Source organism: Oryctolagus cuniculus, chromosome 14 (assembly GCF_051225735.1).
Source record: "Oryctolagus cuniculus isolate XC-2025 breed Fujian yellow rabbit chromosome 14, ASM5122573v1, whole genome shotgun sequence".
Classification (NCBI taxonomy): domain Eukaryota; kingdom Metazoa; phylum Chordata; class Mammalia; order Lagomorpha; family Leporidae; genus Oryctolagus; species Oryctolagus cuniculus.
Genome location: NC_142880.1, coordinates 41,618,242 through 41,644,818, shown reverse-complemented (window position 1 = coordinate 41,644,818; position 26,577 = coordinate 41,618,242). Strand labels below are relative to the sequence as shown.

The following is a 26,577-nucleotide window of genomic DNA, read 5'->3' as shown; positions in this document are numbered from 1 at the left end:
AGGACAGGTATACCATAAGTGGTTTCTCACTGATAGCAATGACATGACAAGTATTTCTCTGAGGCAGCATATTGATTGAGTAGCGTGAGCCAGAAACATTATGATCTGCCTTATGAATGGGTAGCTTAATCTGTCAGCAAGATAAACCAATAAAAGTGTCCACCAGCATTACAAAGCATGAAAATACTATATTTTATATTCAGCTACTTTCTGAGAACTGTGCCATGGTGATTTTTCATCTATAGGAAAATGAATACATACATATTTCACATATCATTTTATATATGTATCAAACCATTATTTAAAAAGAGACAAAAAAAATTACCCAGATTACAAACTCAATATTCAGGGACTAAATCTAGTCAAATCAGATCAAATCCTCTAATTGATAGATAATGCTACACTGCCTTGCAAGCAAATGGTAAGACATTTTCATGGTCTTGTTATTCGTTCATAGAAAGCAAGTTTCCTAAGATTAATGAAGTTTTTGCAAATTTGACAGCTATTAATTAAAAGATTTCAAAGAACAGGCAAAAGAACAAAGGAAATGGAAACATGCATTAAATATAACCATGTAAGACAATCTGACTCACTAGGTGATGGAAACAATCGTTCACATCTTCCTGAGAACAGAAACACATGTGGAGATAGATGAACAAGTAAATAGAGAGAGATAGGAAGATAGATGCCAGAAATAATACACGACAGACAAGTGACAGAAATGATAGACATGCAAGTAGATGACAGATAATATATAAAATTATATGATTAAACATTAATAGGAATATATCATTTTTAAAAACATGGCATTTAAGCAGTCTATGTTTCTCACTGCATAATCTCAAAGTCCTAAGTTCTTTGTATTGAACTGGGTTGATCTTTTCTACCACTTTCCAACATGCTTCATCTGCCAGTCTTCATTGACTTTGAATGGTAGATTTTTCACAAGAAAAATCAGGTTAGTTTGATATCTATATAAAATATCAAATTGGTTTCTCAGGTGCATATACAGCCCTTTCTTTTTTAAAAAAAATTATTGTATTTAAAAGTCAGAGTTAGAGAGAGAGAGAGAGGAAGAGACACAGAGAGAGATAGCTTCTATCTGCCAGTTCACTCTCCAGATGGCTCCAAAGGCCAGGATTAGGCCAGGCCAAAGCCTGGAGCCAGGAGTTCTTCTGGCTCTCCCACATGGTTGGCAGTGCCTAAACACTTGGACAATCTTCTACTGCTTTCCTGGGCCGTTAGCAGGGAGCTAAATCAGAAGTGGAGCAGCCGGGATGCAAATCAGCACCCATGTGGGATACTGGCATCGCAGGTGGTGGTTTGACTTCCTATACCACAACACCAGCCCCATTCACTGTCTTTCCAATGGCACATCCATCACCCTGGTTTCACTGCTGACAAAATATGAAAGTTTATGCTAGGATAGGCCTCTTAGTGCACACACTCTTAATTTTGGAAGAGTATGCTTCCTTTTCAAGACATGAGGATAGACATCACCTTCCAGCTTCCTTCTTCATTTTGATGTTTTTTGGGAGTGAATAGGATTTGTAAGACCACATGTCTATCAACATGGTTTTCTGTTAAAACTAAATATAGGATACATATGCTGTTGAAACAAAATACAAGTGAATGAGGTTTCAAAAGAATTTACCATTTAAGACTAGCCATGTCATACATTTTTACAGTCAGTGTTAATTCTGAAAAATTGTGATGAGGTGCTACATTACCATGATGAGATTTGAAAACAAATCTTTTTATTAACAGCCCCTAAAAATTTCTACAAATTATAATTTAGTTACAAATTACTTTCTATCACCTCCTAGCAAAAAAAAATTATCTTAAAAGTTTTGCTTCTAATTTTTCATTTCTTCTACCTGTAATGCTAGCTCTATCAGTTTGCTCGGCTACTTGTGTCAGAGTTTTTACTCTCTTCCTGTAGATACACTACACTTATTCCCAAGTCCATAACTGCAAGTAAACTAAAAAATGATGAGTGTTTGGCATAGAGATGAAGTTGCTACTTGGGACATTCACCTGCCATCTAGAAGTGCCTGTTTCAAGTCCCAGAAACTGTTTCCAATCTAGAGTCCCACTTATGCACCTCTGGGAAGAAGCAGATGATGGCTCAATTACATAGGTCTCTGCCATCCATCTGACAGACCTAGACTGCGTTCCTGGCCCCTAGCTTTGACCTGGCCCAGCCCTGGCTGTTGATGGAATTTGGTAGGTGAATCAGTGGATGGATGATCTCTCTCTCTCTCTCTCTCTCTCTCGCCCTGTCTCTCCATCCCTGTTTACTCTGTCTTTCAAAAATTTGAAGACATAAAATTTTAAAATAAATTGTAAAATCTTCAAGTACAAAACCACCCTTTATTTTACAAGATGTCTACAATTTCTTGCAAAGTAATGGTAATTGAAGATTTGTGTAAATGATCTGTAGTTATTGAATAAATGGATGATTAGATGGATGGATGAATTTTTGGTTGCTGCTTCTGCCGGACTTGTGACCAATGCCCAGATCCTCCTTTTTAAATCAAGAATGTATTCTACCTGGTGCCAGAATGTGGGCCACTGACAGCCTACTTCCTGGATTGCTCAACTGAAAGCGACTGTCTTCACCAGCATCACATTTTCTACCAAGAGTAGCCTGCATTTGATGACCAAACAAGATGAAAGCTTCAGTGATCTCTGTTACACTGTTGAGACAGCTAACATGTGTGTAACTAGAATCTCAGAAAGAAGTGAGAGCTGAAGACCAGGGAGAATATTTGAAAAATATTGTTCGATGTTTTCCAGATTTGATAATAGCTATAAAACTACAGATAAAATCCATCAATAAATTTAAAGCAACATAAATACACCTCAATCCATAACTTTAAAAAATAAAAGTAAGACCACCCTTAAGGCACATCACAATCAATGTTGAGCAGGAAAGATTCAATGTGATTCAGAAGAGAAACAGACACATAGACTAGGACAATAATCACTGTGAATGTCTTATCAGAAAGTATTCAAGTCAAAAAATTATTAAACTATATCTTCAAAGTGCTAGAAAAATACTTCAACAAAGAATTACATATTCAGGGAAAATCTTCAATAATCAAAGCAAACGAAAAACATATTCAAATGAAGAAAAATTCAGAGAACTCATTGCCAGAAGATTTACTCTATAAGTAAATATCAAAGGAAGCTGTTCAGTCAGAAGGGAGATGACACCAGATGGAGATCTGCATCTATCTAAAGGAATGAAGAGTGTCGAAAAGTATAAATATGTAGAAATATATTTTGTCACTGTATTATTCTTGAAGAGAAAATTGACTATCTTCCACAAAGTTTCAATCATTGTTGTCTCATGTAAGTTCCAGCACAAGTACAACAGGCGTGAGGCCTCTGTGGATTAGGAAGGTAGCAAATTCCAAACCTGGGGAGATTGCTGTAATCCACAAAGGGCTGCCAGCAGCGTGTGGGACCCAGAGCAGAGAGCTCTCTGACTCAAATTCAGATTTGTTCCAAGTCTTCAATCATAAAAATTGGCAGTTCCTGTGGTCAGCATCAAGTTCTCTTGTGCCTGTTAAACTGCTTTATACAGGTGTGGCTTAGATAATTTCCTAGGAAATCTCCACACACTAATCTCCAGCTCAGAGTTTGTACCCAGGAAACTGTATCGCAACACTGATCCTTTTACTTACCTTTGCTTTTGTTTTTCTGTGTGTTGCTTCTGCCAAACCATAGTTACTCCAAAGTTCATCCTCCATGTGATTTGCTACAAGAGCCTCAATTTCTCCTTCATCTTCTTCTCTCTTATGTTGGGCCATAATCTCAACTTTAGATTTGCATTGTAACATCTTAAAAGGGGAAAAAATGATAACCCTGAAAACTTTTGGAACAAGTGACTGAAGCACCTAGGCCTAAAGGTGACAGTTCTGATGCAGGTTCTGTACCTGATGACAGAGTTTTGGGCAACTAGGACATGCATGCAGCAGTCTGAACCAAGCTTTTAGCATTTTTTAAGGAGGATAAGGTGATTTTCTTACCTTGCAGATTTTCTGCAAAGATTAAGTGATCTATTGCAAAGAAATCAGATTCTCCCAGCCACGTAATACAGGAAACTACGGAGTTGCAGTCATAATTATTCCACAATCTGAGAGGTGACCCTCTTGAGCATTAAAGAGCAGGAATTTGGAGTGGGGCGAACTGGATTCAAACCTCATTTCTGCTACTGACTTGATGTCAGTATGAAAGCAAATGAAGTGCTCGCTTCGGCAGCACATATACTAAAATTGGAATGATATGGAGAAGATTAGCATGGCCCCTGAGCAAGGATGATATGCAAATTCGTGAAGCGTTCCATATTTAAAAGAAAGAAAGAAAGAAAGAAAGAAAGAAAGAAAGAAAGAAAGAAAGAAAGAAAGAAAGAAAGAAAGAAAGAAAGAAAGAAAGAAAGAAAGAAAGAAAGAAAGAAAGAAAGAAAGGCTCTCTGTTGGCCCCTCCTCTCTACTGTGGCAATCACTTTAGTCTGCCTTTCACAGGGCTGATGGAGATAAAAGAGTTAAGTGGAACATTCCAAGATACACCTGGAGTAGGGTAAAACAAATGAAGCAGGTGAAAAATCTCTGCAACACTGGGGCATCAAATTGAAATATATCTTTCATTATTCAATTCCGTGTTCAAACTCTGAAAAAACAAATTTAAAGAAGGCAATCCTAGCTAACCCATGCATCTTAGACCAGTAGATATATGTTTTGAGCAAAAATAAAAAACAAATTGAAACAAAAATCCCCAAATCAAGGTGAAGAAGGGCAATGCTTCAAAGGTATTATGATATATTCCTATAAAACACATGGAACTTCTTGCTAAATCTCACTGTTATATGGTTTTATATATCATTTTAGCTATTAGTACAAGATTCAGAAAAAGAGAAAAAGTCATCCTTTGATTACCCTATCTTATACAATAATATTTATTGGGAAAATGTACAACATGTAAAAAAGATATTAGAAAAATAAGGCTATTTAGCATAGTTTTTCTGCTTTTACTTTTTAGATTCTATTGTCATTCCAAGTTAGAAATATAATGAGGAAATGACAACATCCTGAAATAATGTTTCCACAATTTAAGGTAAATTTGAATGTTGTCTTCAGCTTCACACCCCACGACACCATTGACTAGCCTGCGTCACTTATAGAAATTGTTGTTGATCAACTTAATGAGACCAAAGGGACCACTGTTTTTCTCCAATATTCCCCTAAGAACAAACAAATTATTCTCTTCTCAGACATCAATGCAAAGACAAAGAATAAAACAACAGGAAACATTCTATATTATGGGCTGTTTGCTACATTTTAGAATAATTAAAAAATGAAATTACTATCCAAATGATAGAAATTGAAACACTACGCAAATACGTTATTTACACAGAATTTTACACAAAGGAAATAATTAGTCATGTTTCCTAAGAGTTGTAACTATTTATAAAGAAAGCAATGTATAAAGAAAGCAGTTTGAGGAAAATAGCTTGTGTGAAAATAAATATCCATTGATAGTCTGGCATATTAATTACTCTTTGGGGAGAAGAATAGCATTTTAAATATAATTTTTTTTTAATTTTAGATCAGTTCTTCCAAGCATAGATGCCTTGTTTTGACTGACATTCCAGGATAAAGATGAATTAATAGTTTTTTTGTATCCCATTTGAATGATCTCCAAAATTTATACCAGGTCAGCAAGTCAATACAGTCTCCTTTCCCATTCTAAATCATTAGGAAGTAATTTAGATGTCTGCTCAATTTATTGCCAATTCTTCTTAAACAGACTATGAAAATTCTGAGGAATCCAGCGTGGGTGTTGGTGCTGTGTGATTATTGGCGGAGAGCCAGGAAGACTGAGCCAGAGGATCATTACCTCCTCCATTGGTAGGATCCCAGAAGATGTAGAGACAGGGAACCCAGAAAAGGGGAGTGTGAAAAATAAATCCTGGTTTGTAAATAATTTTAGTATAATGATAAATTATTAAGAAGAAGCAATGAATTTCCTAAGAACCTCCTTTTACATCTCAAATGCCAGTGCATCCACTCCTTGCCTCCATCTCATCATCACCTAATAACCCCTTTAACCTGGTTAATTTCTTCAGAAAATTGGGTTTACACCAAAGGCAGAAGATTTCGTTTATGTAGTTGTTCTCTGCAGCAGAAGACAAGTCAACGTACAGCAACAACAGACGTGTTTAATAAACGAATTGAACTACAAAATTTGTGCTCAAATCCTATTATTTGAAGTTGAAGTGGATCATTACAAAATCAAAGTTTAACTTTACACATGTCTGAAGAGCAATCCAAGTGAATTGCAAGGGGGATAAAAGCACAGCTGAATTAATAAGAGAAGCCATTACAACCCAGGAAAAGGAATATTAATCTCACTTAACCCCCCAGCTGCATAAATGTTCTCCCATTAAAATACTTAGAGATCATTAAGAAAGCAATGCACATTTGAAAGAGGCCACAGAACTGTACCAAAGAAACACTTTGTGCTGCCCAGATGTGAACAATAATTTTTACTTAATACAATGCATTATAAGGAAAATAAGCAATAAATTATAGTTTAATGCTTTTTACCTGGAGGGGAGAAAAGAGAATACACTTACAGATTGAACATCTCGGCCGGCGCCGCGGCTCACTAGGCTAATCCTCCACATAGCGGCGCTGGCACACCGGGTTCTAGTCCCGGTCGGGGTACCGGATTCTGGCCCGGTTGCCCCTCTTCCAGGACAGCTCTCTGCTGTGGCCAGGGAGTACAGTGGAGGATGGCCCAAGTACTTGGGCCCTGCACCCCATGGGAGACCAGGAGAAATACCTGGCTCCTGCCATCGGATCAGCGCGGTGTGCAGGCCGCAGCCCGCAGCCCGCCAGCCGCGGCGGCCATTGGAGGGTGAACCAACAGGAAAAGGAAGACCTTTCTCTCTGTCTCTCTCTCTCACTGTCCACTCTGCCTGTCAAAAAATAAAAATAAATAAATAAATAAAAGATTGAACATCTTTCTTAGTGTATCAACCAGGGTAAAATAAAGGAAGGCAGCCTGGCCTTTCTCATAGCCACACCTGCAGCCTGGACACATTCAGTCAGAAGAGTATATACCCAGTTGGGGCCCATGAATGCTGGCTGTACACACACAGAGATCACTGGCAGGCCAAGGACTCAGGGTAGGACTGTCACACACCTCTCTTCTTCAAAATTAAACAAGATCCCCTCTTTGAGGAATGAGGTAGAGTCAACACTTCAATTTCAGTGGAAGTTCAATATATAAATGCAACATATAATCTGGCTTGGCAAGTGGGAGAAGAGTCAATGTCTGCTATCATTCAAATGAGTACCCCAAAGTTCATGTGTTGGAAGCTTAAACTCTACTCTTTTTTTTTTTTTTTTTTGACAGGCAGAGTGGACAGTGAGAGAGAGAGACAGAGAGAAAGGTCTTCCTTTTGCCGTTGGTTCACCCTCCAATGGCCCTCCAATGGCCACCACGCTGCGGCTGGCGCACTGCGCTGATCCAATGGCAGGAGCCAGGTGTTTCTCCTGGTCTCCCATGGGGCGCAGGGCCCAAGCATTTGGGCCATCCTCCACTGCACTTCCAGGCCACAGCAGAGAGCTGGCCTGGAAGAGGGGCAACCGGGACAGAATCCGGTGCCCCGATTGGGACTAGAACCCGGTGTGCCGGCGCCACAAGGCGGAGGATTAGCCTAGTGAGCCACGGCGCCGGCCAAGAAAGCTTAAATTCTAATACACCTGTGTTGAGAGAGGGCCTTTAAGGTGTGAGTAACAATGGAGTAATTGGGACCATTATTGTGGCACAGGGGAATAAGCCAGCACCTGCAATGCTGGCATTCCATATGGGCATCAGTTTTGAGTCCTGGTGGCTCCATTTCTGACATAGCTCCTTGTTAATGTGCCTGGGAGGCAGAAGAAAAATGGTCCAAATGCCCAGGCCCCTTCCACCCACGTGAGAGACCTGGAAGGAGTTCATATCCCCAGGCTTTGGCCTGGCCCAATTCCAAACATTGCCGCCATTTGGGGAATGAATCAGCAGATGTACGAACTATCTGTCTCCCCCTCCCCTATCAGGAGCTCTGCCTTTCAAATAAATAAGTAAATATTTCAAAAAATATAAAGAGCAGATTTATGTGACCATCATAGGAGTGGGTTTATTGTAAACATGAGTTCATCACTCTCTTATTCTCTTTCTCCCTCCTCTCTTCAGCTTCCACCATAGGATAAAATTTGCAAATGTGACCCCTCAACTTGGCTTTCCAGTTCCCAGAGAACTGTAAGAAATAAATCTCCATCCTTTATTAATTATCTAATTTCAAATACTCTATTATAGTAGCATAAAACATCCTGAAATAGTATCTTCCTGATATAGTGAACATTGAAATATTAAACTACAACTAAATAAATGCTCAAACTATGCATGGAACCAGGTATATGGTCTTCAAAATCATTCACTGAGCAGAGTCTGATTTATAACCATCTTTGTCATGATTAGTTGCCCAAAGCAGGACCAGTCTCATGGTGATTTATGGAAAATATGTTTAAAATACTGAGTATTTAAAATACAAAAGCAGTATGAGGATTTGACATAGTGGTTAAGATGCTGCTTGGGATGAGTGTGTCCTGTATTATATGGCTGGAGTTTGATTCCTGCTCTGGATCCTGGTTCCAACTTCCTGTCATGCAATCCCTGGGAGACAGCAAGTAATGGCTCAAGAAGCTGAGTCCTTGCCACTCAAGTGGGAAATACAGATCAAGTTAGTAGCTTTGACTTCCAGGTTCAGCCTTCACCAACCATAACTGTTTTAGGCATCTGATAAGTCAGTCCCACAGATGGGACATTTCTCTCTGTCTTTTCTGCTCTTGCATTCTCTTCACCTGTCAAATAAATAAAAGAAAATATTTTTTTAAAATAAATGTACAAAAGTTTCTCTGATAAGTAATATTAGTTTCAGTTTACCACCCAAATTAATTTTTAGTAGCTATGTAATGAAAAATTAGATTTCTCCAAATGATCACAGGGATGTGTTCTAAAAATGGATTTCAGAATTTAAAAATATAGACAGAAAACATGGCACTGACCAGAATCACAGATCAGACTCCCAAAGACAGAGATAGAAGGATGTTCATAGGACAGAGTTGACTATTTGTGGGTCTGAGCTTCTGAATTAGCCACGTGTATAACTGTCGAATCTTCCAAAATGACATGAACATGTTGTCCCTGTTCTCAAAGGACAAGGGTATGGCCTTTATGCCTCATATATATTTAAGTTGAATAAATAGATGTAAAATGTATTATCTGCCCTGAACCTTCTAAAATTTCAATGATAGGGTATTTAGTAGATTCACTCTATTCTGCTCCCAAAGCCCATAATTAAAAACTATGACCTTGTGAATCCTCAATAAATATTTATTAAATGAATAAAAGGGGGAAAAGACTCCAGTAAAATGCTGTAACCCAAATCATACAGGGAAGCACTTTGAATCCCATGAAGGGTTTATAATAGGAATTCATCATCGAATCACATTATTAAGCACCCAGGTGTGCAAGGCAGTATGTCAGGTGCTGAGCAGAGCATAATGAAATCAGCTTGAAATCAGTTCAGTGCCATCCTAGAAAGGAAAATCATAATTTTAAGTAAATTTTGCAGAAATAAAATCCTTATAGGCCATCAGACATATACCTTAAAGAACTAGCACATGTACTGTTAGGAACATAAAAACTTGCAACCTTCAACTAGATACTTTAAAATATATACACTACTAGATGTGTACCCAGGGAGAGATTGGTTTTGCAACAAAATGCTCAGGTTGTAAAGTCAACCTTAGATTGTGGTGACTGCTTCTTTCCTTTCCCTGTTTAAAGCTTAATCAGAACAGGTGGCCAAAGCTCTTCTTTAATTTTACTTTCACATTATTCCTGTTGCCCAGTGACATCACCATCACATGTTGAAGCCTTAATGACTTTTCTCAATAAAGAGGATTTTCAACACGAATTTTGGGAAATGATATTTTCTAGATATGAGCGCTTCCTGGAAGATGAGTTGGACACTCACTCCATTGAGAAGTGGAGTCTATAATGCCTTCTCCTTTAATCTGGGTGGTTTTACCATGTAATTATAGTGGAAGGGACACTATAGGACTTCTGAGGATGGTCATAAAGGTTAACACAGCTTTGTCTTGGGATGCTCTCATGTGAAACTGAGTCACAAGGCTTTAAAGAGGCCCCAGATGCTATCAGAGATGCTGAAACAGAAAGAACCAAGAGGAGAGGAGCTGAGTCTCCACAGCCCAGCCATGATGGACCTCAGAGTTTGAGGTCAAGGTTGAGTCGCCAGTCTACATGGACATGGCTTATTCATTCATGGTGGAGCTGTTACAGCTCTTGTTTTACAGAGCAAAGACAAGCCATCCTTCTGAGCAATGGATAGATCAAAGAATTATAAAATTAATAATTACCTTGTTTTAGAAGTGGCTACTATTTTCAGCCATCTACCTTTTCTATTGCCCATTTATTAGGCATTGATATATATCAATATAAACCCCCAAATTTATAAAGATTACATATGTTCAACAGTTTGTGTGTATACATAATTTTTCTCTTAGTGTGGTTATATGTGTTGTTTTTCATTATTACATAAATAAAGATAGATGTTTTCACACAAGGCATGAAAAGGGGGAAGCAAACAAATAATCAGAATAGTAAGAAAGTCCTACTGAACGTCCATTAATCATTTAAATCTCACTTCACTCTTTCCACTTTTTACTGAGAGCTCATTGATTTGTATTTAAGGTAATTTTTAATCCCAAGAATATTATGCAGATGGAAAATTTTAATTTGGAATGAAATTCAAACAGCTCATGTAGAGTACAGGAGAAATCAACAGGCTCATCATCAGACTGAACTAAAGGGTAGTTTCAGTTTTTTGCTAACTTATTGCAAAAAAATTGGAAATGCTTCAGTGTAATGAAATCTCAATTCAAATATCTGTGAAATGAACACAAAAAATAAACACGATATTTGCCAGAGACCTAAATCAAACTTATTAAATGGTAGCCACAATTATGTTGATGACTATCAAGTATTCTATACTTGCTAATATATTGAAAATAAAAAATTAGGAATACACATACCTCATGTGGGTAATAAAGAATGTGGCGTGTGACACTTTGATGTGAAAGGCATCATGCATTGACCTAAATTGAATTTAATACTTAGATAAATAGGAAAATCTAGGACTGCTACAAACAGTGATCTGTTTTTCCCCAATATGAGAAACGTCTTCACAGCCTTCACTAAAATATATCTGGTGTCCTCAAGATACTACAAATGCTATCATTACCTAGTTGAGATAATTTTTTCATAAACCTCCATAAAAATAAATCAAATGGAAATTGAAATAAACCTAGGATCAGCCTAGAAATAGCATAAACATCACAGAGACATTTATAACTAATGTAAGTTATAAACCACTCATATATCTTTAAAAAACAACAATTTTCTGTTCTTCAAGAGAAACTGTTAGTTTCATTTAAAAATGAAACATGGGGGATTTTATTTAAAATATTAACAGAAATATAAAAATTGTACATATTTATGGGGTACTATATGTTGCTACCCAAACTTTTATTAAATGATGAGTCCATGCAGGATAAACATCAGATGAATTTATTTAAGACAAAGAGAACCAAATACTTTATCCCTGGATTTCCATTAGATTTTACCCTACAACAAATCTCACCTTTATTCTACTTAGCTTTCGTTTCTTAATTTCACCTGCTTTCTCAAAAGAGACATTAAAAGTTTCTTGAAAATTTCCATCATCTTTAATATTATTTCAAATGTTGGGTTATTCCTTCATATTCCAGGGCTTACATGGCAAACCAGGGTCTCACATAGGCTGCCCTTTTGTATGTATACTAATATGATGGTGTCATTCCCAGGGTAAAAATGGGGAGAGTATTTGTTAACAATTGCAGCTTCTTAGACTCTGTTTTATTTGGTGGCTACTGAATGCTATTTCCCACAATGGATCATCCTATATTATTGCACATGGAGGTGGGAAAGTAAGAGACGTGAGCAGCACCAGGCTCCAGGAGTTAACAATAGAAAAAGCAATAGGTAGGAGACCAAGGCTGCTATTCCCACGCATGGCTTCAAAACAGCTGCATTAGGACTTTTAGAAGCCAGCACTAATGAACTTTGCAAGTAGAAAAGAGTAATTAAAGTTTACTTCCCTTCACAGGCACTGAACCAAAGCATGCAAAACAGAAACAGGAGGAATGATAATTTTTATTGTTGTTTAGTTACTATTTTTTTCTTCTGATGTATTTAATGTATGCCCATTATAAAAACATTAGAGAGCACATACTAACAAAAATGAAAAAGAAATGTGATCCTGCCAATCAGGATATTAAATGAAAGCACAACCTTTTTTTTGTTTTGTTTTTGGACAGGCAGAGTGGACAGTGAGAGAGAGAGACAGAGAGAAAGGTCTTCCTTTTGCCATTGGTTCACCCTTCAATGGCAGCTGCGGCCAGCGTGCAGCGGCCAGTGTATCACACTGATCCAAAGCCAAGAGCCAGGTGCTTCTCCTGGTCTCCCATACAGGTGCAGGCCCAAGGACCTGGGCCATCCTCCACTGCCTTCCGGGCCACAGCAGAGAGCTGGACTGGAAGAGGAGCAACCAGGACAGAATCCGGCACCCTGACTGGGACTAGAACCTGGCGTGCCAGCCCCGCAGGCAGAGGATTAGCCTATTGAGCCACGGCGCCAGCGAAAGCATGACTTTTCAAGAAATGCTGTTGAGGCCAGCACCTTGGTTCAATAGGCTAATCCTCCGCCTTCTGGTGCCAGCACACTGGGTTCTAGTCCCAGTCAGGGTGCCGGATTCTGTCCCGGTTGCCCCTCTTCCAGGCCAGCTCTCTGCTGTGGCCAGGGAGTGCAGTGGAGGATGGCCCAAGTGCTTGGGCCCTGCACCCGCATGGTAGACCAGGAAAAGCGCTTGGCTCCCGGCTTCGGATCGGCACAGTGCACCGGCTGTGGCGGCCATTGGAGGGTGAACCAACGGTAAAGGAAGATCTTTCTCTCTGTCTCTCTCTCTCTCTCCCTCTCACTGTCCACTCTGCCTGTCAAAAATAAAAAAAAAAAAAAAATTAAAAAAAAAAAGGAAATGCTGTTGATTCCCCAATGTTTGTACTGCTGCCTGATGGTACTGAAACTTATTCAAGGCTCTGTAGAAACCCTGAAAGGATTTTTAAGTCCTGTGATTGGGATATGTGGGTCAAGAGTCAAAATCAATTTACAGAACTAAATGCATCGTCTAAGGCCATGTTCAACAGCTATACAAGTGCCAAAGAAGGCACAAACATCTCTAATATCCACAATCTACCAAAATGAAATTGAATGCAATTTTACCACCACCCCCTCGAGACCCCCAGATGCTTGGCTTCTTCCTTTCACTCCAGAATTGACCCTTCTCACTTCTTATATTGCTTTTGGTAGCTGTGTGTTATTTTTTTTCTTAACATAGCAGCTGCCCTCCCTCTCATCTTACCATGTCACTGTAATGCAGAGAGGCTCTTGCTGTGATTCTCAGCAGACACGTGGCTTCAATGGCCTTTTCTGTACAGCATACACCAGAGAATTTGATGTAATGATCTGGCTCAAATCCACGTGAAACTGGGATTCTCAACCCTCTTTCTCTGAATATTAGAAATGACAGCTGTTTGCCCTAAACACTCATGCTCCGTATTCCTATACTTAAGATAAAGACTTATTTATTTGTTTGAAAGGCAGAGATAGAGATAGAGAAGGAGAGAGAGAGATACTCTACCCACCGATTCACTCCCTAAATGGTTGCAACAGCCAGAGCTGGGCTGATCTAAGCCAGGAGGAGGCGCATCTGGGACGTGGATACTGGAGCCGAGGCATTCGAGCCATCCTCTGCTTCCTTCCCAGGCATACCAGTAGGGAGCTGGATCAAAAGCAAAGCAGTCAAGACTCAAACCAGCACCCACATGGGATGCTGACACGGTAGATGGAGGCTCAGTCTTCTACACCACAGTGCCAGCCTCAAGATTAAATCTTTTTGTATGAACTTTATTACTGGGTCCTTGTCACAGTTAGGTATTGGAGAATGACTCCCATATCGAGACCTACCCCTGAACCACCATCAGTTTCTTCATTCAGAATTAAATGTGAACAAAGCTTACTTCTTTCTCAATTCCTTGTTTTCATGCAGACACAAATAACCACAAGCAGAACACACTAGACTGGCTTTTTACTTCTTTATTTGTAATAGAAATGATATATATTTAAGGTATGCATTGTATCTTTTGACATAATGTACATGTATGATGTGAAAGGATCACCATAGTCAAGCTAATTATCACATCTGCCTTCTCACAGATTTGCAATTATTGATGTGTCTGGTGAGAACATTTAAGATCTATTCTCTTAGAAAATTTCAAATATAAAATACATTATCATTAATAATAGACACCAAAGTTTCTAGAACTATGGCATTTTGCATAACTGAAACTTTGTACCTGTTGAGCAATATTTCCTCCATATACTTCTCCCATAACCCACTGATAACCATCATTTTTTTTTTTTTTGACAGGCAGAGTGGACAGTGAGAGAGAGAGACAGAGAGAAAGGTCTTCCTTTTGCCATTGGTTCACCCTCCAATGGCCGCCGCGGCCAGCGCGCTGCGGCCGGCACACCGCGCTGATCCGATGGCAGGAGCCAGGTACTTATCCTGGTCTCCCATGGGGTGCAGGGCCCAAGGACTTGGGCCATCCTCCACTGCACTCCCTGGCCACAGCAGAGAGCTGGCGCCTGACCGGGACTACAACCTGGTGTGCCGGCGCCACAAGGTGGAGGATTAGCCTAGTAAGCCGCGGCACCAGCGATAACCATCCTTCTATTCTCTGCTTCTAATAATCTGACTTTTCAAAATTCCACATAAAAATAAGTTCATACAGTACTTTTCTTCCTGTGTCTAGCTTATTCCAAATAACATAATGTCCTCCAGTCATCCATATTGTCAAAAACAGCATTATTTCTTCATTTTAAGGCTGAGCAATATTCCACTGTGTATACAAACACACACACACACACACATACACACACACACACTTTTTTCCATTTATCCATCAACAAACATTTAAGTTATTTCTTTACCTTGGCTGTTGTGAAAAATTCTGCAATGGACGTGAGAGAACAGACATTTATTTACATAATTAATACATTTCCTTTGGATCCATCCAGAAGTGGAATTTCTGGTTCTTATTTTTGCTCAATTTTTAAGGTTTAAATGAATCTCCATCCTGTTTTTCATTTGGCTATCTCGATTTACATTTCTACAATTTCATGATTCCATTTTCCATCTTCTGCACATCCTAACCAACACATTGTTTTTTTCTTTTCTTTCATAGCAAGCTGCAAGGCATGATGTATTTGGATTTGGATTTCCATGATGATTAGAGGTATTGAGTACATTTTTGTGTGGCTGTTTGCCATTTTTACATCTTCTTTGGAAAAATGCCTGTTGCGGTCTTTGCACAATTTTTTGAAACTATTGAGTTGTATAAGTTACTTGTATATTTTAGCTATTAACTTTTCATTAGATATAGCATTTGTAAATATTGTAGATCACCTTTTCATTCTGTTATTTGCAGCCATTGCTGTCCTGAAATTTTTTAGTATGTTGTAGTTTCAGTTGTCTATTTTTATTTTTGTTGCCTGCAAGTTTGGGATCATATCCAAGAATTATTGCCAAGACCAAACCAAAGAACATTTCTTCCGTGTTTTCTTGTAAGAGTTTTACAGTTTCAGGTCTTGAGTCTTTAGTCATTTTTGTGTTGATTTTTGTGTAAGTTTTATGATAAGGACCCAAATTTACTATTTTGCATATGGATACCAGTTTTCCCAACACCAAAGATGACTCTCATTTTCCCTTATGTATTCCTGCCATCTTCAATCAAAATTGTGTTACTACATAAGTATGGTTTGTTTCTGGACTCTATTCTGTCCCATTGATCTATGTATCTATTTTTATGCCAATACAATACAGTTTTGATTGCTATAATGTTGTGAGATAATTTAAAACCAGGAATAAACTCACTTAATTTAAATAGAGATTCTCATGATCTATAGCAAGTTTTTCATATTTTTTCATAAAACCAAACATGTAGCAATAAGTAAAAATCATTGTTGTTAAATTGTTAAATTTCTGAACAAACTGTTAAATAATAAATAAAACTAGGCAAAGTGTTCCTCATATATAAATTATTCATGTAAAATATTCTAATAGGTTGATTTAATAAATGTCATTAGTCAGATATATTTATTTTTATTTTATTATTTTTTCCTTTTGTTTATTTGAAAGAGAGGGAGAGAGAGAGAGACAGAGACAGATCTCTGTCCACTGGTTTATTCCCTAAATGCTTGCAACAACCTGGCTGAGCCAGATGGAAACCAGGAGCCTGGAACCTAATCCAGGTCTCCCACATCAGTGGAAAGGACCCTAATACTTAAGCCACTACCGCCCTCTCCCAGGGTGCATATTGGAATGCAATATGAAGCCAAGGCATTCCAATATGGGATACAGGCATCACAAGAGGTATGTTAACCACTGTGCAAAATGCCCCCCTCACTTACAGTTTTAGTTATGTTTGTAAGGAAGTAATTTATTCCAATTATTGAAAAATTATTTTTAGAGTTTTTGAGGATGAGGGTTTCTCAGTCTGTAGTCCAGACAGAGAATTTTGAACGTAGACCAGTTTCTTTTAGCTACACTAATACACTCATCATTGCCCCTTAGTTATGGACCTTCCATAGATTATTTAAAAATGTTTTGTTAATGTGAATGCCCCTTTTGATGATTCTGGTTGTAAATGTTACAGGTTTAGTACCTGATGCCTAAATCAATGGTAAATGAGGAAGAAAACATGCACATTTAGTGCTTGATACATTTCCAAAGTAATAAACACATTCAAAGCATGGTATAACCAAACTTTCTTGCTGTGATGCAACCAGTGTTTACAAAACAAAATGAAAAACAAAAATTTTTGAAAGATGTGTTCCCAGATGGTAAATACTCAGAGTGAACAGTTTCCCTTTTCTCACTAGCTCAATTTTATTGCCCATGTTCTTTGAATTTATCTGGAGATTTTTACAACTTTCCAATTACATCTGAAGGATGGAATGCATCCACTTGGAACCAGTGTAGATGAACTGAACCAGCTCTTAGAACAGAGGTCACTGGATTTGCTTTGTCCTCATATGTCCCTAAAAAGGAGCAAAGTAACCTTGCACAGGTGTTCCAAAACTTTCCCCCAGTGTAGAGGCCACTATGCTACTTCTTATCCAGAAATAGGGGCCACTTTGCACACGTCATCTCTTCTGATTCTTGGGGCATCTCATTAGAATGTGAGCTCTGCAAGGGCGAGGCATTCAGATCTGTGTTGATTGAATGAACTTCAGGAGCAGGGCAGGAAATGTTGTATTAGCATAGCGGAGAGGAGCAATTAGATTCAATTAACCATGAAAGGACCGCTTGTCCTTCAAAATTGCTTAATTCCCCTATTCCTCATTAACTCATCAGGAAAGCTAGCATTGTCTGGATACTTAAGGGAGAGTAAATAATCTAACAATAAAAATACTGAACACATAAGGCCTATGAGTTATCATGTACACAGTACATGATTAATTATGATTATTCCATTATTGTTTCAAATTACTAAACACGTTGGCCATACTTGTCCAGGTCTAAGCAATGCAGGCTAAATGAATTTAGGTATAAAATAGATCCGCCTATCTCAGGAGAATGGGGATATTTGCATACAATATTTGGGAAGATGACCCATTGTATATTTTAGGGAATTTAGGGTAGACCCATAACTTGTAGAACAGATGTGCCCTCAGGAACACGGTAAGGAGGCAGATCAATTCCTCCGAGGCCAAGGTAGAGGTGCCTTTTCCCCAAAGATGACTGTAAGAGGAATTGTCACTGGGAGTACAGGAGTCAATGCCCAGTTAATGAAGTGTATTCTTTCTAACTAAACCAAGCATTCTTTGAAAAGCTGAAGCACTGTGCTGAAGTAAATCCCCATGGCATTTATTTATGACATGGAGAAGGCATAAGCCCAGAGACTCCAAGAACACTAAACCTTGGACACAGGAGCAGATTACACTCACAGCTGTGGAGGAAACAGGGGCAGAGAATCTCAACGTAAAATGGTGAGGCCCTTTAACATATTGAAGAAGTGAAAGGCAGGGATGGAAGGTAAGACTGAGCTGACTGGAGATATTTTTCCAAGCAACACAGCAAAACATCAAGGCTCAAGCAGTGAAGGTAACTCTAGGCTTTAAAACAGTGGCTCTTGGAGAACAGGTGTTAGATGAAAAAGTTGAATTTATGCTTGTTCCTCAAGAAGGAACCTTAATGCCTGGAGAATAAAAGAGTGATAGTCTTCATTTAATCACAAATGTGCTCATTCATTCAGCAAATATTTATTGAGCATCTATAAGAAAACTGTACCTGTACTGGAGCTAATAGGATCCTATAAATTGAAATTAACTATGATTTAGCCCAGCCTTCCACAATTGTGGATAGCTGGCTGTGTCAAAAAGTTTCATGACGTTTATTGATATTCTTCCTGCCCATCTCAATCTCTAAGAACTATCAGATGAAAAGGTAACAAATGGAAATATACTTATGTGTAGTTTTACCTTTGATCTCCTGTGGAAATGAAAAATAACTGTTCACCATCTGTTTCATTCCAATCTTCCCCAGATGTAAAATTCGCCATTCAATGCCACTGTTTAAATCACTTTTAGAGTGTTTAACTTGCAGTAGAAAATCAAGATACTACTTCCCATTCATCAATTTATCTTTGGCTAGGTGCATACCCAATTGCCTAATTAAATCTCCACCCCAACCATCTAAAAATAAAAATAAAATAAGTTTATTCTTACAGCTAATATACTATATGAAAAATATTTTAAAACTTAGCAAAAATAAATTTAAAGTTCATTCTCAACTAATAATTAATGGTATAAGTAGACCATACTGATGCTAAAATCTGTGGTCTAAGATATAGAACAAAATACTGATTAAAAGAGAGAAAGAGAAAGAAACAGAATGCATGTAGAATTTAACCATGCATATAAGGAAATTTTGCCCAGTTTCAGGGCAAAGATCCCCAGCCCTTGAAATGTCTTGCCTGATATGGAAGTTTTTGCTTATCTGAGGGCTGTGGACCACACCAAGGAGTCTAACAGTGTGAGTCAGGTTACAGGATGGGGACACTGGAGTCCTGCAGTATCAGCTCAATCTCCAAAGGAGCTGTAGCAGAGACTGAGACCAGCCCAGTGGGCAGTGAACCGTGCAGCTCAGTAAAACTTCAAGAGCCCCAGGCACAGAAAAGCTTCCTGGTTGGCAATGCTCTGTACGTATTTTCACCCACCAGTGCTAAGAAAATGAACACTGTCCATAACTCCACGGGAGAGAACAACAGGGAGCACTGTGTTTGGAACCTTGCTGGAGGCTAAGCCATGTGTGTCTTCCCTTCACTGATTCTGATCTGCAACCCTTCTCTTTACTAAGCACAAGCATGACAGGTTTCAGGAAGTTCTGTAAATACATCCAGCAAATTATCAGATGTGAGGGTGGTCCTGGGAGTGCTCTGACTCAGCAACTGGTGTCAAACGGGAAGCAGCGCTGCAGGACTGTAGCCACTTAACACGGATTTTAACTGAAGGAGACTGACTTCACAACTTATTTAGAACTAGGGTGTTTAAAAAAGTAAAATAAATAGAGATAGTTCTTTAGTAATATGAGCCAAACAAGTATAAATTTGATATGAATTCTTTATCTTAACCTATTCCTAATGAAAACTGTTATGTTTTGAGGTTTTCTGAGGGTGGGCAAAGGTTTGAATAACTGCTGATTTCTTTTGAAAAGTAGAAGACAGAACAGTGCCTGTAAGGGTCGAAATTTCGTAAAATGAGATTGATCAATATTCTCTAGCTAACATAAATATTCGTTAAATATGAGAGCAAATAAAAACCTTTACAACTAACACAAAGTAAGCAAATCTGTTACCGGAAGGTATAGATATAATAGTAACAGAAGCTTCCTCTTTCAGGAAGACATTGATACATGGAGATCTGGAATTTCAGGAGAAATGAAGACTAATGGGCAAGGTAGATATCAGTGTAAATAGGAAAGATTATTTTTATCCAACTTTCTTTATAATACAGAGGGTTATTTAGAGAAAAATTATACCATTTTCTAATGGTATTTAAAATATATAAGAACTGTATCATCTGTATCAACTATATCATCTATTTGTGAACTACAACACTTAATGATGGTGATATTACTTACAAAATTACTTTGTAAGACTCCTAGATCATTTGCAATCAGAAGAATATTAATTCTAAGGAGATACTGGATAAAGTTAGAAGTATATTCTTTTACCACTAGAGCAAGAGCCAAAACAGTAAAGCAATGAAGTACAGATACCCCTCCGATGGGCCAGATAGCTTGGTCCTTCCATTCTCCCCCATCTCCTCCTTGTTTGGCTGTGTGTGTCATAAATGAGTTAAATAAAGCATCATAATCTTGTCTGTTAATATTTCTATTTCATGATCTCTAGAATACTTTTCTTAATAGACTACATGAAAGCCTACTAAGTTACTTTTCCATACAACATCCCACCACCAACACCATTGTCTTCTCTTGAATTTTGTCTCTCTAAGGAGCACCAACATTTATATAAGCAATTCCTATTTTAAAAGTATTTCCAAGGTCCAGCACTGTGGCACACAACATCCCATATTAGAATGGTGTTTCAAGTCCTGTCTTTTAAACTTCAAACCAAGCTTCCTGTCAGTGTGCCCAGGAAAACAGCAGATGATGTCCCAAGTGCTTGGGCCACTGCTACTCATGTCAGAGACCAGAACATAAGGTTCTGTGCTTCTGGCTTCAAACTGGTTCAGTCTTGGCTGTTGTGGTCATTTGCAGAGTGAACCAGTGAAGGGAAGACCTCTTTCTGTCTTTCCCTCTCTCTCTGTCATTCTGCTTTCAAATAAAAAAATAAATATTTTTTAAAAATATTTCCATGAGTTACTTTCACAAATGTGTATTCCTTAAATCCTTAACAGTCTGGCATTCTGATATTTCTGATTAAGTTGGGTCACCTATTAGCTCTTATACCCCTAATTTGTTAGAATTATTTGAAAATTGTCTACAAAATACTCTGAGTTCTTCTTTGAGGCAGGAATGGTGTCTTTCCTCCCAACATTGTGTTTCCAGTCCCCACCAGATTGCTTAATATTAAAGATACTATCTGTGTTCTCCTTCTTCTGCCTACTAGAGTTTGTTACACGTAGTAGGATTTTGCGCAGTTGCCAAGATGATTGGTTGGGAAACAGTCTCTGAAAGGGAACCTAATAGCATTTTGCCTTCAAAGAAAAGCACTGGCTCTGTGATAGTACGCATGATAATTAGAACAGAGGCTGAGATACTGGTTATTTTATGCTTAAAAAGAAGGCATCTCATGCTGTGAAAACTTGACAAGCAAATTAATATAATAGATTCATTGAAAGTTCAACTGTAATCTATTTTGAATGTTAATCCAAACTGCTGATGAATTTTTAAAAATCTTCTTCCCTTTTTTGCTTTCACTGTTAAAGAAGCTCTAAAATTAGCTAACAAATGATACTCCTTTACTTCGTTTTCCCCATGATGTGATTGGCAAAATATTCAAGTAACATATGTTATATTTGTCTTTGAAGCTACAAATTAGAAATATCAGCTCTGTGACATTTTGAATGATTTTTTTAAAATTGTTCTCTACATAGATCCCTGAAGACAAACTCACTTATACATAATAAATCTTTTGCTGAATAATAATTTTCATGAAGCAGATATTAGGTATTTTCTAATGTTCTATAAGAAATTGGTCATTGAAACAATCAGTTGAAATAACAGTATTAACAACACAAGGTTTGCTCTTGTTAAAAAGACATGATATTATTTCTGAAATATATGATATGGTCCACATGATTATTCAATTTTGAATTAAAATTTTACCAGGGACCATAAAATGTTGATTCATTATAATTTATGATAGTGTCCTTGAAATTTTTCATCTCTCTTTCATGCTGCAACATCTTCAGTTCTTCCTTAAAAATATTCCACAGAGGACTTTATGGCTCATTTTATCTTTCAAATTAGGGCTTTCACAAATATGATTTCATGGTCTCTGTCTTTTTGGTCCCTTTTATGTACTTGCTGCATTATTTGCTCAACAACAAATATTTGATTGCTTGCAAATTGTTCCTGTTTCCCATTTTTCCAATGACAGTATATTTTCAAAATCTTCTGCTGCACTTCTATTCACTTCAACTCTCAAGTTCCTATACAATTACTATAATTTTAACTCATAAATAACAACACTCCTAACTCAGTGTCACCAAAATTAGGCTCACTTTAAGTCATCCTTACATCAGAGTCAGAATAAGATTCTTGACTCAGTTCTACCTATTCAATTACATTGCTCAGAATTCTTGTACAGTTCACTGTTTCTTATATTAAATAGTCACTTACTTTCAAGTCATCCCCAGAAATATCTTATTTTCCTTTAACCCTACTTTTCACTGCACTCCTAAAAGAATGCTAACTTCTAGCCAGAAAGCACATGTGTTTTTTTTCTTGGGGACATCTAACATCTATGGCTTGTCTCACCCATTCCATCTGTTTGAAATGCGTTTGTGAATGCATCTAAATATGTAGCACTTTACACTTTAGCATCAGATTAAATTCACTCTCCTTCCTGGTCTTGAATAAATCCATCTCTTGTGCTTCATTTTTGTTTCTACTGCATATTGCTTTGAACTACACTTCTTGCTTCACTAATCTGTGCTGAATTATAAAGCTCTGGGACTAAAGATCATTTGTATATGAATTACTCATAGAAACTAAAACTGTGGTAAGTAACAGAATATCCTACAAACACTCAAATATTTATTTGTTGAGTAAATGAATAATGCAGTACATACATTAAAAAATGAAGGAAACAACATGAAGACTTTCACAAATGCATTAACCATCAAAGAATTTACTATCCCTGTAAACACACCTTTTGGGAAAGCCAGCTATAGTTTCTTGAAGAATTTAAGTTCATTATTTTGTAAAATTTGATTCATTTGTATCATATAAATTTAGTAATTTATTTAAATATGAAACATGCACACATAATTAAAAATTCTGAAAGACAAAAATATAATAAAGTGAAAACTAAAAGGCTTTTAGTCCTGTTCTCCAGTGCCTCATGCCCTTTCTAAAAATTTACCTGTTTTGACAGTTCTATGAAAACTTGTTACTGTGTATTATTTTGTGCTGTTTCAGATGGTAATCTTCCTATACATACTATTCTGCATCCTATGCTTCCACTGAAAACTCAACTCAGAGATTTTTTAATATGCATACTATTTTCACTGTTGATAACACTCCTTAGTAATTATACCACAATCTATGCATGATCTGACACCTATTAATAGGTGTTTTGACTTGCACGAAAGTTTCAATGCTCCTCCAAAAGCCCATGTATAGAGGAATTGACCCTCAAAGTTTATGTTAATGGGTAAAGGGATTGAGTGAATAATTGATCTAATTAGATACTCTGGGAGGTGAGCTCAGTGGGAGTTCTCTAGGTCAGTAAGGGCATGCCCTCAGAAGGTAGTTCAGTCCAGATGATTGGTTTTAAGAGTGTGGTTAATCCTGGAGCTGTGTCTCTGATTTCTGACTCCACATCTTCTGCTAACCAACACCCTCATCAAATGTTGAACCAAGGGCAAACCTCCAGATCTTGAACTGTGAACCTGCTAAACCATGACCTAAAAAAAAACCTACCTCTTTCTAAATAGCCCACTCAGGAATTTCTCAAAATAATGAAAGGTTGACTAATACAATGAGTATGGAAGATTTTTTCCCATTCTGCTGTTGTTACAAAAACTTAGTAAAATAGATGATTTTTGTACATATAACTTTGTACCTATCTAAACTACAACCAGAGGATAAATTCCTCAAATAGAAATTATGGGATTAAAATGTGCATTCATAGTTATTTTTACAAATAACACTGATTATTTTCTGCACAATTGCTATGTTAACCATCTTCTGCTACATAACAAAGTATCTCAACTTATGGTGCTGGAGTCCAGCATGGTCTGTCTGAGTTAGTTATGCAACTGCAGTCACTTGGGGTGAGGATCTCACCTGAATGCTCAGCTGTGAAGGATGCTCTGTGGATATTTCATAAATTCATAATTCTGTTGCACCTAAAGACTACACGCCTGGTTATCTTGTAGATTGTTGGCTCAGGCCACCCTCAGCATCTAGAGGGTCCCTCAGCTGTTTGTATGTGGGCTGCTCATCCTAGCAATCCATTGATCACAGCCAACAAACAAGGGAATATTTCAGAAAAAGAAAAGTTGCATCAAAGCTCAGTTGTCTAAAACAATGCTGCAAGTTATTACTCTTATTTGTTGAATTAGTTTTAGATTTTGAGTATTTTCTTTCCCTTAAGGTGACTTTAGTTCCATCATCTAAAAATAGTTGACCAAATAAAACAGTTTGAGTTCTTCCAATTATAAACTAAATTACAGATGGATGAAAATTTATACTTAAAATAATTTTTTAAAAAAACTAAGGGGAGTGGGAGGGAAGATTGCAGCAAGGAAAAATTCATAATTATAATCTTCTAGGAAAAGAGCTTCTAAACAAGAGTCCCATGCTAATTGAGGTAGAGAACTGAGCTCAGAACACGCATTCTATAAAGCTCTGCCCTGTAGGGAAATAATTTATACCCACAGATCAATTACTTGGGTGTCCAAATAGAAATCAAAACTTTTACACAGATAGGACAGTGGCAGCCCAGTTGGACCCGCCCACCCTGAGTGGTAAGCTATTTCCAGCCTTTCCATTTCCGGCCCTTCCACTGTACCTGAGAAGGAAGAGCTCTGGATTCAAAACTCACACCCTCTGCAATCACCTCCTCATTTACCTTCTCTAAAATCTTAGCTTCACCCTCAGAATTTTAAATTGTACTACCCTGCATATGTTTTTCTCTTGGATCATTTCACTATCTAGTATGTTGGGTCTTTGATTCGTGTTCTTATTTTCTGTCTCCTAGGTGAATTATTAATTTCATGACGAAGATCTTGTGACAAAGATCTTGTCTGCTTTGAGTGTGCTGACTCTCCAGAGTCCTGCACTGTGCCTGGTGCACTGAGCCATGTGGGCTCAACCACACGCTGCTTAACAGACAGTACTTGTGGGGATACTTTTTAAAGGAGCACAAGTGCACATGTCTGGGAAGAAACCCAGAGTGAAAGAAGATATTCCAGGAAGCAGAAGGAAATTCCCTTGAGTGTTTTCTAGACAGAAATGAACAAAAATAAGAATACATTAATAAATCAAGAACTTACATTTATGATGAAACAGTATTATTTGAGTAAAAGGAGGTTGTTTTCCAAGAAAAAATAGTTATATTACATTAAAAGTCTGTAAAAATAAATGAGAAGCAGCAACGAACATAATACAGCAATTTGAAAGGAACTTGAAGTGGCATAATAAAAATTACTTTGAATTTATGTGACAGGTCTCCAAAGGGCTGTTAACAGCTAGGGGTAATTTCAGCCTGCAGCTGACAGATATTTAGAACTTGATCTATTCTACTAGAGAACATAATTTCTCCACAAGAAAAAAATATAGATAATCTATTTGCATTTGATCCTTTTCTTTTCATGGTAATGTTGTCTTGAAATCTTATGATAAATATCCAAGAAGATAGGACCAAGTTGTAGCTCAGCGGTTTGATGCCATAATAAGCATTGGTTCAAGTCCTGGGTGCACCTCTTCTGCTCCAGCTCCCTGCCAATGTGTCTGAGAAAGCATCTGAAAATGGCCCATGTACTTGGGCCCCAGCCACTCTTGTGGGATGCAGGAATGGAATTCCTGACTCCTGGCTTTAATTTAGTCCAGCCCCAACCATTGCGGCCATTTGGGAAATGAGCCAGCAGATGGAAGATCTTTCTCTGTAACTCTGCTTTTCAAATAAATAAATAAATATGAAGAAAAAAATAGGAAAGGGAGGTGAGGCAAGGTGGAGAGGAGAAAGAGAAGGGGAGGGTGAGGGGGAGAGGGAAGGGGATGCAGGTGGTGTCTTAACCCACTATATCATAACACTACCATTTGTAAGATTTTTATTTTTATCTTTGTTATTCTAACAAATGGAAGAAAGTTCTCATAAAATAAATGATGACTATTTCTGGTGATAGAACAAAGGGAATTTTCAATTTTATTTAGGTAGCAAATGGAAATTTTTCCTAGAAGCTTAATCTTACAAGAGGTAAGTTATTTCATTTAATTTAACCTTAATTCCATTCTACTACAGAATAACAACAAAAAATGATTTTTTCCACTTTATAAAAGCTCAGGAAATTCAACTTTATTCC

At 37.7% G+C, this 26,577-nt stretch overlaps 1 non-coding gene across 1 annotated transcript; it reads left to right on the top strand.

Moving 5' to 3' along the window:
- The first annotated feature begins 4,253 nt into the window (after positions 1 to 4,253).
- Positions 4,254 to 4,360, top strand: LOC127492913 (U6 spliceosomal RNA). Its single transcript, XR_007922731.2, has one exon. It is a non-coding gene; the product is annotated as a U6 spliceosomal RNA (small nuclear RNA).
- The last annotated feature ends 22,217 nt before the right edge of the window (positions 4,361 to 26,577 follow it).